The following is a 16657-nucleotide window of genomic DNA, read 5'->3' as shown; positions in this document are numbered from 1 at the left end:
AAGTTCATCTATTTATAGAGGGATCACAGAGTAAGAGATTCAAGGACATTTAGATTCCCAGAGGAAGGAAAAAATACTGTTTAACAATATCCACCTCTCCCCATTAACCTTCCAGTTATCTTTCTATATCTCTGGTCACTTTTCATAAAAAAAAGAAAAAACCTCTTCAGGGTTGTCTGTATTTACCATCTCTATTCCCTCATTTCCCATTCTCTCCTCAATCCAGCCTAAGGAAATTTCATTCCTTCCATTCTACTGAAAGTATCCCTTTAACATCCTTAGTGATCTAAGTATACCTAAAACCAGTGGTGAGTATTCTGTTCTCATTTTAGTTGACCTCTCAGCAAATGGTAGAGAAATAAAGTCCCCAGCCATTAGACATGCCAGCACCCAGTCCCTAAGTGCCCTGTGGGTTGGGAAGGTGCACATGGCTGCTTCTGGACAGTGGGTTGTGAGTGGCTGTGATATGCATTATCCCCTGGCTGAAGCATGGAAGACTCACTGTGCCATTTTCCATGCTCTCTCTTATCTCACTTTGGTGATCCGTGTCATCCCAGATATGGAGTCTATATCAGCCCAGGTCCCTGTTACTTGTGGAGCAAGTATCCACCTTCCACCTTTTCTGACCCACAGCATTCAAACAGTGTGAATGAGAAATAAATGTTGTGATCAGCTACTGGAATTAGCGCTAATTTATTACCAGAGGATAACCTAGTAAATCCTGACCAATACACACCACCATTCTACATGGTTGACTCCTCCCTTCTGCCTGAAGCACTTCCTTCCTTGGCCTTCTGTGAAGTCACTCCCTCTTGATTTTTCTTCCATTTTCCTGGCTTCTTTCAACCTCCAGATGTTGGAGTGCGGTAGGGCTCAGTCCTGGATACTCTTGTCTTTCAACTCTTGTCTTTCTTGATTTCATTTAGTCTCATGGCTTTAAAAGGTATTATACACCAATGGCTCCAAAATTTATATCTTAAGCTCTGACCTCTCCATTGAGGGCCAGATTGGGACATTTAACAGCCCACTTGAAATCTCTACTTTAATGTCTAATTGGCATCTCAAACTTAACATGTTCCAAACAGAACCCTTAATTTCATGCTCCATTCCAAAATCTACCCCAAGATGTTTCCCCTAATTGTTTCCATATCAGTAAGTGGTACCACTTGCTCAAGCAAAGAATCCTAGGGCTCATCCGTGCGTCCTCAGATCCCACAACTGTTCTACCAGCAGATTCTGTCTGAACTCTTTTAACAGTGAACAGTTCACTTATTTGTGGAGCAAAAGGAATAACACTGAGGACATGGGGAGATGGAGACGAGAAGGGAGTTGGGGGAAATTGGAGTGGGAGACGAACCATGAGAGACTGTGGACTCTGAAAAACAATCTGAGGGTTTTGGAGGGACAGAGGGTGGGAGGTTAGGTGAGCCTGGTGGTGGGTATTATGGAGGGCACATATTGCATGGAGCACTGGGTGTGGTGCATAAACAATGAATTCTGGAACACTGAAAAGAAATTAAAAAAACAAATAAAAATTAAAAACAACAAAACAAAACAAAAAAACAGTGTGCCTTAGACCTTCTTGCTTCTCTTTGTTTCTTTGCTTATCCCAACTGAAGTAACCACCATTTTTCACTTAGGCTGTCTCCTACTTTGCCACCATTCATCTTGCCTTCCTACAACATATTCTCCACTTAGCAACCTAAGTGATTTTTTAAAGAACATAATTATGTCATTGCTCTGCTTTGAACTCTTTAGTAACTTCTCATGGCTCCTGAACAAATCCAAACTACTCAGTTTGGCAGATTCACATCATGGTGTCTACCTACATCTCCCTTCCCTCATGCTCCTCATAGATTTCATTTGCTTACATCTTCTCAGCTCACTGCCCTTCTTTCAGCTCCTCAAATATCTTAACCATGTTCCTACCTCTGGTCCTGTACACTTGCTGTTTGTTCCTTCTGTCTGGAATGTTATTTCCCTGAATCTTTATGGCTCATTCAGTTCTCAGCTCCCATATCACCTTCGCTGGTCTCCAACCCACCCTGTTTGGTATCTGATTGTTTTGTTTTATATCCTTCCTAGCACTTGTCATCCTCAGAAACTACATGTTTATATATATTATATAGAATGAGAACTCCACAAAGGTGATCTGTCTTGTTTATTGCTCCTTTTCTAATACTAGGAGGGAAGGAAGAGAAGAAGGAACTAAGCATGGAAGGAAGGAAAGAAGAGAGAAATAAAGGGAGGGAGGAAGGTCAACAGTTTTGCTGAAAATAGTGCCCCTAATATGTACCAGATTTACACCCTTGCTTCCTGCCCTCCTGCTCAAGTCCAAACTGCTCTCCTATGAGAACGCTGATGCCCATGTTTGAGCTCCCACCCCTCTACACCCACAGTCAGAAATTTTTTAAAAGATTTTATTTATTTTTTTTTGAAGGGAGAGAGAGAGAGACAGAGGGCACAGAAGGAGAGTGAAAGGGAGAAGCAGACTCACAGCTGAGCAGACAGCCTGATGTAGGGCTCAATCCCAGGACCCTGAGATCATGACCTGAGCCGTAGGCAGACGCTTACCTGACTGAGCCACCCAGTCTCCTTCCACAGTCAGAATTTTTAAAGTGCCCCCTCTTTCTCAGGAACCCAGCCCTCAGTCAACTTCCAGAGCTCCCTGCTAACCCATTCCCTGAATAACCTCACCACCTCACTCCTCAATCTCTCTCTCCTTTGGTCTTCCCTTCTGTAGTGGTTCTTTTTTGTTTCTGTTTTATGCATATTAAACCTATAAATAATTATTTCTAAAGGGAGCCAGACTAAATGCCACACCTAAACGGTGAGTGGGCTTGTGAGAATAGCTCCCCTTCCTTTTCCTGGAAAGAGCTTCCATTTCTGAGACAGAGAAATGAGAATCTTTTGGGACATCTAGCATTATTTCAGAACACTATAGGGCCACCCAGTTAATATCTGTGCCTAGTATTTGTACATCCTCAACAGAGAGAGGTAATTTACCGTTATGAACCATTTTATCAGAATTCATTCAGGAAGGCTTCTGAGGAATTTTTCTTTCAAAGATGCATTATCTTTTAGGAATTCAGAGAGGAACATAATTCACGCAGAAAGCAAGTCCTAAAGATTTTTTTTTTAATATTTTAATTATTTATTTGATAGAGAGAGAGATCTCAAGTAGGCAGAGAGGCAGGCAGAGAGAGAGGAAGAAGCAGGCTCCCTGCTGAGCAGAGAACCCGATGCGGGGCTCGATCCCAGGACCCTGAGATCATGACCTGAGCCGAAGGCAGCGGCTTAACCCACTGAGCCACCCAGGCGCCCCTAGTTCTAAAGATTTAACCCCCTATATCTTTGCCTGATGAGGTAAGAACATCTATAAGGTATTATTTTGCTTTTCTAATCATCAAGGTATAGCTTGTCCCTTGCAAAAAATTGGGAAGTAAAGAATGGTAAAAAGCAGCAGGAAAAAACTAACTCACAATCCCTCTACTTTCCTTGCCGTTTTTTTCTCTGCTTTGTTTTATGACATAGTTAAGAGGATAATGCACATACAATTTTGTAGCTTGCTTATTTCACTTAAAATTATCTCATAATTCTTTTTCCTAATCATCCAATTCTTCATAAATATTACTTTTTTTGTGGTTATGTAATATTTCCTCATTATCGTCTATTCTCTAGAATTAGAATTGCACATTATTTTATACATATATATGCATATATGTATATCTATATATACACACACATATATATATATGCTATATAAGTAATGCTGCAGGGAGTGTCTTGGTGTGTAAATGTTATTCCACATTTAAGTGCTTAATTGGTTAGTTAATTAACATAAATATTTACTGAGTGCCTACTATATCCCAGTTAGTGTTCTTGGAGCTGGTCAATAAAAGCTTATTTCCTTGGAGTGCTGACATTCTACTGAGGGTGACAGACAAGAGAAACAGAGAAACACTATCCATTGGCTCTGTGAAGAGAGGTAAGGCAAAGTATGGGGATGGAGAGATCCCAACGATGCAGGAGGCTGTTTTCCTTAGGGGTTTAGAGAAAGGTCTCTCTGAGGAAGTGGTATTTGTATAGGGCACTTTGGATTATTTCTGTAGGCTAGATTCCTAGAGGGAGTTTCTGAATTAAAGTTCTTGCTTTCTAGGAAGCCGGTTTATTTCAACAGCGGTTCTCAGCAGGGCCTGGAAGAAATAACAGTCATAAAAATGTACCCTACTAGGGTACAATCTTGAACAAGTGACTTAATTCCTGTATTCCTTAGTTTTCCTGTGTGAAGTGGAAATAATTATGTTGGTATGTGTACGTGCTCGTGTGTGTGGGCACACATATGTGGTGGAGGCAGGAGGGTTGTGGATGGCCATGGAGAGGAGATGTTAAGGATTTTGCATTCCAGAAGATTGGGTTAGGGAGCGAACACATGTCTGTGAAAAGGGAATGTTTGAACTATGAAATGTGTGCAGGGCATTCTAGTTGATGGAAATTTGATTGAAAGAGGGTCTGGAAAGTGTGGCATGAACACTTACTGTGCCTGGTACATAGTAAGTGGTCAGTAATGCAGGCTAAGTAAAAGAAAGAACCTAACCTCTTGGGAAGAGCTTCTTGATACTGGAGAGCTGAAAAGGGAAGGTCTTAGATGACCAGTCACTACACAGCAGTACAATGTGTCTCATGAGCTGTCAATCAGACAAGCTCCTTTTCATCCATAAGTCCGCAAATAGGTGTTATCCTCCATTTACTCAATCAGAAAACAGGGCTAGTAGTATTGACTTCATAGGGCTATTCTGAAGATTTCAAGGGATTGAAATATGGAAAGAACACAATACTGTGTCTTGGTCATAGTAGGCCTTCAATAAATGCGTGTTTCTCTCCTTCATTTTGTAGATGGATTAGGTAGAAAAGGATCTGGGATTGTAAAGAGGTAGGGCAATGGGATTTAAGTAAATTGTATCTCTCCCAACCCCAGAACTGGAGAGTGTATTTGCTTATACACCTGCATTTGGGTGGTATTCTTTTGAGTTCTCAGACCTATCACAATAAAAAACATTTTGTTGCATCTAAGATAATTAATGTGTGTTGCTGTTGACCAAAAATTCCAAGGAAGGAGTTTCAAGGCCCTCGTTTATGGCTGATCATAAGCAAAGTTATCAAAGGCATCTATTTTAGCATCAGACTTAAATGCTCTCTGCATTTAAAATGATTAACTTGATTTAGAAAACAGCTGGAATTACATCTCTTTGTCCTTCCAGCAGAGTGTCTCCCTCATATTAAGATCCCTCCACCTCTACCCTCCACCCCTCTTCTTAGGCTTAGTCCCCACATCATATCTTTCTGATCCCAGAAGAGGTTCTTTGTAAGATCTGTCAGACTGGGCACCCTGCACACCCTGTTTGGGGAGTGCAGATCTGTATGGGGTAGGAAACACATTAAACAGGACTACCAGTATCACCCTTCGTGTTCCCAAATTCAGTGATGTCCAGGGTTCCCTAGTCTTGAGGCAGCCAAGTTGCAGCCACAGATTTGCTCCATCAACTGCTGGGCTCCTGGCTCCTACTTCTGTCTATCTTTTACTCTTGGTCACCTCTCTTCACGTGGTAGCAGCACATAAGCCATACTTGCAGTAATAGCTTTGTCTGACTTCTTTCCCTACTGTTTATTTATTTTTTTTTTTTTTACTTTTTAAAATCCTGTCTTTTCTTTAAGCCAGAAGCAGAACTGGATTGTGGAAAACAATGCCAAGGGCATGGGGCCCCGACTGCTGCCATCTGCTACAATGGCAGGAAGAGGAGGAAGAAGGAGAGGGTACTAAAAGTTAAGTAGATGAAGTAGTTAGTCGATGAAGAGGAATCTAAATTTAATTTGCTTAAAGCTTCTCAGACTGGCATTCATCTGTGGTGGAAAATGCTCACTGGCAGATGCTCTAGGATCTGGTTAACTGTTTGTGGTTTGCATGGCAGGGTAGAAAGACTCCTCTCTGTCCAAGCCGAAGAAGCTGCCTGTCTTTGCTGGGTTCACTAATGAGCTTTGGGTTGCCTTGGGCAGTAATTTGCTCTCTGGATAAAAAGAATGCAAAGAGTGAGCAGGCTGAAAGCCCCTCTGGCTGGGTTTCCTCTTCTTACAAACAGCCAGGCTTTGAACTTGTAATTATGAGTCATGGGGCTCCCAGTCTGGTGCAAAAGTGACTCATTTTAAGCAAATTATCAGTTTTTGCCCTGTTACCAAATCCTGTGATCAGCCATTCTGTATTAAAAAAAAAAAAAAAGGAACAGTTTTATTAAAAGAGCAGGATGTGTGGAAGGCGAATGAATGGCACTATGCTTTCCAGACGTATGGACCAAAGTCAAGCTCAGGCCCAGGATAAGCCAAGCAACAAAATAAATAGTAAAAATGGCCCAGAAAGCAAACGATCAGGAAAATTCATTTCAGAACAGATGCAAACCCAAATTTTGCAGCCAACAGCATACGATGCCTATAATGCTATGATTCTAGGACATTCTCCCCTGCCTAGCTTCCAACTCACTTGGACCTACTGGAATTGAGGTCAAGGAAGAAATGTCTTTCTTTGGGTTGATTTAACCCACAATTTTGTTAGTCAGTGATGAGAGATGCTTCTGAGTTGCCCAAAGCTAGTTACTTAGACAGATGGACTGATAGAGCAATCATAGTAAATAAATGTGATCTAGCGATGTGTCTGTGGTGGAAGGAGAATTCCAGGGCCTTCTGTTATAGAGCCCTCTCCTGAGGACACATGCTACATTAATGGACTTTGATTGAGGAAGTATTGGAAGTGATCATTACTTCATCAGTTGCAAGAGCAGTAACTGATCTGAAAGTTGATTTTTTAAAAAAGATTTTAGGGAGGAGGAGTCAAGATGGCGGAGAAGTAGCAGGCTGAGACTACTTCGGGTAGCGGGAGATCAGCTAAATAGCTTATCTAAAGATTGTAAAAACCTACAAATCCAATGGGAAATTGAAGAGAAGAAGAACAGCAATTCCAGAAACAGAAAATCAACCACTTTCTGCAAGGTAGGACTGGCAGAGAAGTGAATCCAAAGCGACGGGAAGATAGACCGCGCGGGGAGGGGCCGGCTCCCGGCGAGCGGCGGAGCAACGGAGCAAAATCAGGACTTTTAAAAGTCTGTTCCGCTGAGGGACATCGCTCCAGAGGCTTAACTGGAAGCCCAGGCAGGGTCAGCGCGGCCTCAGGTCCCGCAGGGTCGCAGAAGGATCGGGGGTGTCTGAGTGTCGCAGAGCTTACCGGTATTAGAAAGGGGAAGCCGGCTGCAGAGACAGAGCCGAGGAGTGACTCTCAGCTCGGGGTTGCCTTGAACCGGTCTCAGGCTCGGTCAGCTCGGAGCGTGGCCGGAGGCCAGGGTGGCGGGAGTCTTTGGGCGCTGTTCTCTGAGGGCGCACTGAGGAGTGGGGCCCCGGGCTCTCGGCTCCTCCGGGCCGGAGACCGGGAGGCCGCCATCTTTATTCCCGTCCTCCGGACTCTACGGAAAGCGCTCAGGGAACAAAAGCTCCCGAAAGCGAACCCCAGCGGATTACTCAGCACGGCCCCGGGTAAGGGCGGTGCAACTCCGCCTGGGGCAAAGATGCTTGAGAATCACTACAACGGGCCCCTCCCCCAGAAGATCAACGGGAAACCCAGCCAGGACCAAGTTCACCTACCAAGGAGAGCGGCGGAATTCCAGAGGAGAAGAAAGCAAAGCACGGAACTCATGGCTTTCTCCCCATGATTTTTTAGCCTTGCAGTTAATTTAATTTTTTTTTCTTTTTCAATTTTTTTTTCTTTTTCTCTTCTTCTGCTGAATTTTTTTTAACTTTTACCGTTTTCTTTTTTTAACGTTTTTTAAATAATTTATCTAATATATATATTTTTTTCCTCTTTTTATATTTTTTCTTTATCGGCTTTCTTTTTTTTAATAGTTTCTTTTTTTTTTTTTTCTTTCTTTCTGAACCCCTTTTTTCCCCTTTCTCCCCCCTCACAATTCGGGATCTCTTCTGATTTCGCTAAAGCATATTTTCCTGGGGTTGTTGCCACCCTTTTAGTATTTTACTTGCTCCTTCATAAACTCTTATCTGGACAAAATGACAAGGCGGAAAAATTCACAACAAAAAAAAGAACAAGAGGCAGTACCAAAGGCTAGGGACCTAATCAATACAGACATTGGTAATATGTCAGATATAGAGTTCAGAATGACGATTCTCAAGGTTCTAGCCGGGCTTGAAAAAGGCATGGAAGATATTAAAGCAACCCTCTCAGGAGATATAAAAGCCCTTTCTGGAGAAATAAAAGAACTAAAATCTAACCAAGTTGAAATCAAAAAAGCTATTAATGAGGTGCAATCAAAAATGGAGGCTCTCACTGCTAGGATAAATGAGGCAGAAGAAAGAATTAGCGATATAGAAGACCAAATGACAGAGAATAAAGAAGCTGAGCAAAAGAGGGACAAACAGCTACTGGACCACGAGGGGAGAATTCGAGAGATAAGTGACACCATAAGACGAAACAACATTAGAATAATTGGGATTCCAGAAGAAGAGGAAACAGAGAGGGGAGCAGAAGGTATATTGGAGAGAATTATTAGAGTGAATTTCCCCAATATGGCAAAGGGAACAAGCATCAAAATTCAAGAGGTTCAGAGAACCCCCCTCAAAATCAATACGAATAGGTCCACACCCCGTCACCTAATAGGAAAATTGACAAGTCTTAGTGACAAAGAAAAGATCCTGAAAGCAGCCCGGGAAAAGAAGTCTGTAACGTACAATGGTAAAAATATTAGATTGGCAGCAGACTTATCTACAGAGACCTGGCAGGCCAGAAAGAGCTGGCATGATATATTCAGAGTACTAAATGAGAAAAACATGCAGCCAAGAATACTATATCCAGCTAGGCTATCATTGAAAATAGACGGAGAGATTAAAAGCTTCCAGGACAAACAAAAACTGAAAGAATTTGCAAATACCAAACCAGCTCTACAGGAAATATTGAAAGGGGTCCTCTAAGCAAAGAGAGACCCTCAAAGTAGTAGATCAGAAAGAAACAGAGACAATATACAATAACAGTCACCTTACAGGCAATACAATGGCACTAAATTCATATCTCTCAATACTTACCCTGAATGTTAATGGGCTAAATGCCCCAATCAAAAGACACAGGGTATCAGAATGGATAAAAAAACAAAAACCATCTATATGTTGCCTACAAGAAACTCATCTTAAACCCGAAGACACCTCCAGGTTTAAAGTGAGGGGGTGGAAAAGAATTTACCATGCTAATGGACATCAGAAGAAAGCAGGAGTGGCAATCCTTATAGCAGATCAATTAGATTTTAAGCCAAAGACTATAATAAGAGATGAGGAAGGACACTATATCATACTCAAAGGAACTGTCCAACAAGAAGATCTAACAATTTTAAATATCTATGCCCCTAACGTGGGAGCAGCCAACTATATAAACCAATTAATAACAAAATCAAAGAAACACATCGACAAGAATACAATAATAGTAGGGGATTTTAACACTCCCCTCACTGAAATGGACAGATCATCCAAGCAAAAGATCAACAAGGAAATCAAGGCCTTAAATGACACACTGGACCAGATGGACATCACAGATATATTCAGAACATTTCATCCCAAAGCAACAGAATACACATTCTTCTCTAGTGCACATGGAACATTCTCCAGAATAGATCACATTCTTGGTCCTAAATCAAGTCTCAACCGGTATCAAAAGATTGGGATCATTCCCTGCATATTTTCAGACCACAATGCTCTAAAGCTAGAACTCAATCACAAGAGGAAATTTGGAAAGAACCCAAATACATGGAGACTAAACAGCATCCTTCTAAAGAATGAATGGGTCAACCAGGAAATTAAAGAAGAATTGAAAAAATTTATGGAAACAAATGATAATGAAAACACAACGGTTCAAAATCTGTGGGACACAACAAAGGCAGTCCTGAGAGGAAAATATATAGCGGTACAAGCCTTTCTCAAGAAACAAGAAAGATCTCAGGTACACAACCTAACCCTACACCTAAAGGAGTTGGAGAAAGAACAAGAAAGAAACCCTAAACCCAGCAGGAGAAGAGAAATCATAAAGATCAGAGCAGAAATCAATGAAATAGAAGCCAAAAAAACAATAGAACAAATCAACGAAACGAGGAGCTGGTTCTTTGAAAGAATTAATAAGATTGATAAACCCCTGGCCAGACTTATCAAAAAGAAAAGAGAAAGGACCCAAATAAATAAAATCATGAATGAAAGAGGAGAGATCACAACGAACACCAAAGAAATACAGACAATAATAAGAACATACTATGAGCAACTCTACGCCAACAAATTTGACAATCTGGAAGAAATGGATGCATTCCTAGAGACATATAAACTACCACAACTGAACCAGGAAGAAATAGAAAGCCTGAACAGACCCATAAGCAGTAAGGAGATTGAAACAGTCATCAAAAATCTCCAAACAAACAAAAGCCCAGGGCCAGACGGCTTCCCGGGGGAATTCTACCAAACATTTAAAGAAGAACTAATTCCTATTCTCCTGAAACTGTTCCACAAAATAGAAATAGAAGGAAAACTTCCAAACTCATTTTATGAGGCCAGCATCACCTTGATCCCAAAACCAGACAAGGATCCCAACAAAAAAGAGAACTACAGACCAATATCCTTGATGAACACAGATGCAAAAATTCTCGCCAAAATACTAGCCAATAGGATTCAACAGTAGGTTAAAAGGATTATTCACCACGACCAAGTGGGATTTATTCCAGGGCTGCAAGGCTGGTTCAACATCCGCAAATCAATCAATGTGATACAACACATTAATAAAAGAAAGAACAAGAACCATATGATACTCTCCATAGATGCTGAAAAAGCATTTGACAAAGTACAGCATCCCTTCCTGATCAAAACTCTTCAAAGTGTAGGGATAGACGGCACATACCTCAATATTATCAAAGCCATCTATGAAAAACCCACCGCAAATATCATTCTCAATGGAGAAAAACTGAAAGCTTTTTCGCTAAGGTCAGGAACACGGCAGGGATGTCCGTTATCACCACTGCTATTCAACATAGTACTAGAAGTCCTAGCCTCAGCAATCAGACAACAAAAGGAAATTAAAGGCATCCAAATCGGCAAAGAAGAAGTCAAACTATCACTCTTCGCAGATGATATGATACTCTATGTGGAAAACCCAAAAGACTCCACTCCAAAACTGCTAGAACTTGTTCAGGAATTCAGTAAAGTGTCAGGATATAAAATCAATGCACAGAAATCAGTTGCATTTCTCTACACCAACAACAAGACAGAAGAAAGAGAAATTAAGGAGTCCATCCCATTTACAATTGCACCCAAAACTATAAGATACCTAGGAATAAACCTAACCAAAGAGACTAAGAATCTATACTCAGAAAACTATAAAGTACTCATGAAAGAAATTGAGGAAGACACAAAGAAATGGAAAAATGTTCCATGCTCCTGGATTGGAAGAATAAATATTGTGAAAATGTCTATGCTACCTAAAGCAATCTACACATTTAATGCAATTCCTATCAAAGTAACATCCATTTTTTTCAAAGAAATGGAACAAATAATCCTAAAATTTATATGGAACCAGAAAAGACCTCGAATAGCCAAAGGAATATTGAAAAAGAAAGCCAAAGTTGGTGGCATCACAATTCCGGACTTCAAGCTCTATTACAAAGCTGTCATCATCAAGACAGCATGGTACTGGCACAAAAACAGACACATAGATCAATGGAACAGAATAGAGAGCCCAGAAATGGACCCTCAACTCTATGGTCAACTCATCTTCGACAAAGCAGGAAAGAATGTCCAATGGAACAAAGACAGCCTCTTCAATAAATGGTGTTGGGAAAATTGGACAGCCACATGCAGAAAAATGAAATTGGATCATTTCCTTACACCACACACGAAAATAGACTCAAAATGGATGAAGGATCTCAATGTGAGAAAGGAATCCATCAAAATCCTCGAGGAGAACACAGGCAGCAACCTCTTCGACGTCAGCCGCAGCAACATCTTCCTAGGAACATCACCAAAGGCAAGGGAAGCAAGGGCAAAAATGAACTTTTGGGATTTTATCAAGATCAAAAGCTTTTGCACAGCAAAGGAAACAATGAACAAAACCAAAAGACAACTGACAGAATGGGAGAAGATATTTGCAAATGACATATCAGATAAAGGGCTAGTGTCCAAAATCTATAAAGAACTTAGCAAACTCAACACCCAAAGAACAAATAATCCAATCAAGAAATGGGCAGAGGACATGAACAGACATTTCTGCAAAGAAGACATCCAGATGGCCAACAGACACATGAAAAAGTGCTCCATATCACTCGGCATCAGGGAAATACAAATCAAAACCACTATGAGATATCACCTCACACCAGTCAGAATGGCTAAAATTAACAAGTCAGGAAATGACAGATGCTGGCGAGGATGCGGAGAAAGGGGAACCCTCCTACACTGTTGGTGGGAATGCAAGCTGGTGCAACCACTCTGGAAAACAGCATGGAGGTTCCTCAAAATGTTGAAAATAGAACTACCCTATGACCCTGCAATTGCACTGCTGGGTATTTACCCTAAAGATACAAACATAGTGATCCGAAGGGGCACATGCACCCGAATGTTTATAGCAGCAATGTCTACAATAGCCAAACTATGGAAAGAACCTAGATGTCCATCTACAGACGAATGGATAAAGAAGATGTGGTACATATACACAATGGAATACTATGCAGCCATCAAAAGAAATGAAATCTTGCCATTTGCGACGACGTGGATGGAACTAGAGGGTATCATGCTTAGCGAAATAAGTCAATCGGAGAAAGACAACTATCATATGATCTCCCTGATATGAGGGAGAGGAGATGCAACATGGGGGGTTGAGGGGGTAGGAGAAGAGTAAATGAAACAAGATGGGATTGGGAGGGAGACAAACCATAAGTGACTCTTAATCTCACAAAACAAACTGAGGGTTGATGGGGGGAGGGGTTGGGAGAGGGCGTGGGGTTATGGATATCGGGGAGGGTATGTGCTATGGTTGTGAAGTGTGTAAACCTGGCGATTCGCATACCTGTACCCCTGGGGATAAAAATATATGTTTATAAAGCTGTAAAAAAAAAAAAAAAAAAAAAAAAAGAAAGAAAGAAAGGATGAATCCCCAAGTTTTGTAGCAACATGGACGGGACTGGAAGAGATTATGCTGAGTGAAATAAGTCAAGCAGAGAGAGTCAATTATCATATGGTTTCACTTATTTGTGGAGCATAACAAATAGCATGGAGGACAAGGGGAGATGGAGAGGGGAGTTGAGGGAAATTGGAAGGGGAGGTGAACCATGAGAGACTATGGACTCTGAAAAACGATCTGGGAATTTTGAAGGGGTGGGGGGTGGGAGGTTGGGGCACCAGGTGGTGGGTATTGTGGAGGGCACAGATTGCATGGAGCACTGGGTGTGGTGCAAAAATAATGAATACTGTTATGCTGAAAAAATAAAAAAAATTAAAAAAAAAAAAGATTTTATTTATTTCACACACACACACACACACACACACACACACACACACACACACAATGAGCACACAGGCAAGGGGAGTGGGAGAGAGAGCTCCTCGATGCAGGGCTTGATCCCAGGACCCTGGGATCAAGACCTGAGCTGAAGGCAGATGCTTAACTGACTAAGCCACCAGGCACCCTTAAAAAGATAATTTTTCTTCTCTGATGCCTTGGGTATGATTAACACTTTCCTAAAACAAGGATAAGGAGAAAAGGACTGAGAGTGAACTGTAAGGCTATGTGGTCCAAGTATGTATTTTCTTGAAGAGTGGTTTGAAATTTCTAACTAATCCCTTTAAATAGCTGCCCATTCATCTACACCACTGTAGAAGACACGACAAACTACCTGAAGAATGTGGCTCTGGGTTAAATGTGTCTGACTTACTATGATAAAAACTCTCAACAAAATGAGTAGAGGTGGAACATACACCTCAGCATAATACAGGCCATATATGGTGAGCCCATATCTAATATCATACTTAATAGTGAAAAGCTAAAAGCTTTTACCTTATGATCAGGGACAAAACAAGGACATCTACTCTCACCACTTTTATTTAGCATAGTATTGGAAATCTTAGCCACAGCAATTAGACAGGAAAAAGAAATAAAAAGCATCCTAATTAGAAAAGAAGAAGTAAAATTACCACTACTTATAGAATACATGATCTTATATTTAGAAAACCCTAAAGACTTCACCAAAAAAAGTTAGAACTAATAAACAAATTCAATAAAGTTGCAGAATAAAAATCAATATACAAAAATCTGTTGTGTTTTTATCCACTAGCAATGAGCTATCAGAAAGAAATTTTAAAAAATTTCCTCTAGGGGAGGAGAGTCAAGATGGCGGAGAAGTAGCAGGCTGAGACTACTTCAGGGAGAGGGAGATCAGCTAGATAGCTTATCTAAAGATTGCAAACACCTACAAATCCAACGGGAGATCGAAGAGAAGAACAGCAATTCTAGAAACAGAAAATCAACCACTTTCTGAAAGGTAGGACTGGCGGAGAAGTGAATCCAAAGCGATGGGAAAATAGACCGGGGGAGGGGCCGGCTCCCGGCAAGCGGCAGAGCAATGGAGCACAAAATCAGGAATTTTAAAAGTCTGTTCTGCTGCAGGACATCGCTCCAGAGGCTTAACTGGGGTGAAGCCCACGCGGGGTCAGCGTGGCCTCAGGTCCCGCAGGGTCACAGAAGGATCGGGGGTGTCTGAGTGTCGCAGAGCTTATAGGTATTAGAACGGGGAAGCCGGCTACAGAGACAGAACCGAGGAGTGAGCTCTCAGCTCGGGGTTACCTTGAATTGGTCACAGGCTCGGTCAGCTCGGAGCGCGGTCAGAGGCCAGGGTGACGGGAATAATTGGGTGCTGTTCTCTGAGGGCGCACTGAGGAGTGGGGCCCCGGGCTCTTGACTCCTCTGGGCTGGAGACTGGGAGGACGCCATCTTCGTTCCCGCCCTCCGGAACTCTATGGAAAGCGCTCAGGGAACAAAAGGTCCCGAAAGCAAACCCGAGCGGATTACTCAGCCCAGCCCCTGGTAAGGGCGGTGCAACTCCACCTGGGGCAAAGACACTTGAAAATCACTACAACAGACCCCTCCCCCAGAAGATCAACAAGAAACCCATCCAGGACCAAGTTCACCTACCAAGGAGTGCAGTTTCAATACCAAGGAGAGCAGTGGAATTCCAGAGGAGGAGAAAGCAAAGCAGGAAACTCATGGCTTTCTCCCCATGATTCTTTAGCCTTGCAGCTAATTTAATTTTTTATTTTTTTTCAATTTTTTTTCTCTTCTTCTGCTAATTTTTTTTTAACTTTTACCCTTTTCTTTTTTAACGTTTTTAAACTAGTTTATCTAATATATATATATTTTTACCTTTTTATATTTTTTCTTTATTGGTTTTCTATTTTTAACTGTTTCTTTTTTTTTTTTTCTTTCTGAACCTTTTTAACCCCTTTCTCCCCCCTCACGATTTGGGATCTCTTCTGATTTGGCTAAAGCATATTTTCCTGGGGTTGTTGCCACCCTTTTAGTATTTTACTTGCTCCTTCATATACTCTTATCTGGACAAAATGACAAGGCGGAAAAATTCACCACAAAAAAAAGAACAAGAGGCAGTACGAAAGGCTAGGGACCTAATCAATATAGACATTGGTAATATGTCAGATCTAGAGTTCAGAATAACGATTCTCAAGGTTCTAGCCGGGCTCGAAAAAGGCATGGAAGATATTAGAGAAACCCTCTCGGAAGATATAAAATCCCTTTCTGGAGAAATAAAAGAATTAAAATCTAAACAAGTTGAAATCAAAAAAGCTATTAATGAGGTGCAATAAAAATGGAGGCTCTCACTGCTAGGATAAATGAGGCAGAAGAAAGAATTAGCGATATAGAAGACCAAATGACAGAGAATAAAGAAGCTGAGCAAAAGAGGGACAAACAGCTACTGGACCATGAGGGGAGAATTCGAGAGATAACTGACACCATAAGATGAAACAACATTAGAATAATTGGGATTCCAGAAGAATAAGAAAGAGAGAGGGGAGCAGAAGGTATATTGGAGAGAATTATTGGAGAGAATTTCCCCAATATGGCAAAGGGAACAAGCATCAAAATCCAGGAGGTTCAGAGGAGCCCCTTCAAAATCAATAAGAATAGGTCCCGTCACCTAATAGTAAAATTTACAAGTCTTAGTGACAAAGAGAAAATCCTGAAAGCAGCCCAGGAAAAGAAATCTGTAACATACAATGGTAAAAATATTAGATTGGCAGCAGACTTATCCACAGAGACCTGGCAGGCCAGAAAGAGCTGGCATGATATATTCAGAGTACTAAACGAGAAAAACATGCAGCCAAGAATACTGTATCCAGCTAGGCTATCATTGAAAATAGAAGGAGAGAGTAAAAGCTTCCAGGACAAACAAAAACTGAAAGAATTTGCAAACACCAAACCAGCTGTACAGGAAATATTGAAAGGGGTCCTCTAAGCAAAGAGAGACCCTAAAAGTAGTAGAACAGAAAGGAACAGAGACAATATACAATAACAGTCGCCTTA

The 16657-nt window shown here is 41.3% G+C and overlaps 1 protein-coding gene across 3 annotated transcripts in view; it reads right to left on the bottom strand.

Annotated features, from left to right (window-relative positions):
* Positions 1–16657, bottom strand: part of KIF6 (kinesin family member 6) — a 465466-nt gene that overhangs the window by 114798 nt on the left and 334011 nt on the right. The window lies entirely within an intron of this gene.

Source organism: Lutra lutra, chromosome 6, assembly GCF_902655055.1.
Source record: "Lutra lutra chromosome 6, mLutLut1.2, whole genome shotgun sequence".
Lineage (NCBI taxonomy): Eukaryota > Metazoa > Chordata > Mammalia > Carnivora > Mustelidae > Lutra > Lutra lutra.
Note: the sequence above shows the minus strand (reverse complement) of the source record. Positions and strands in the feature narration are given on the sequence as shown.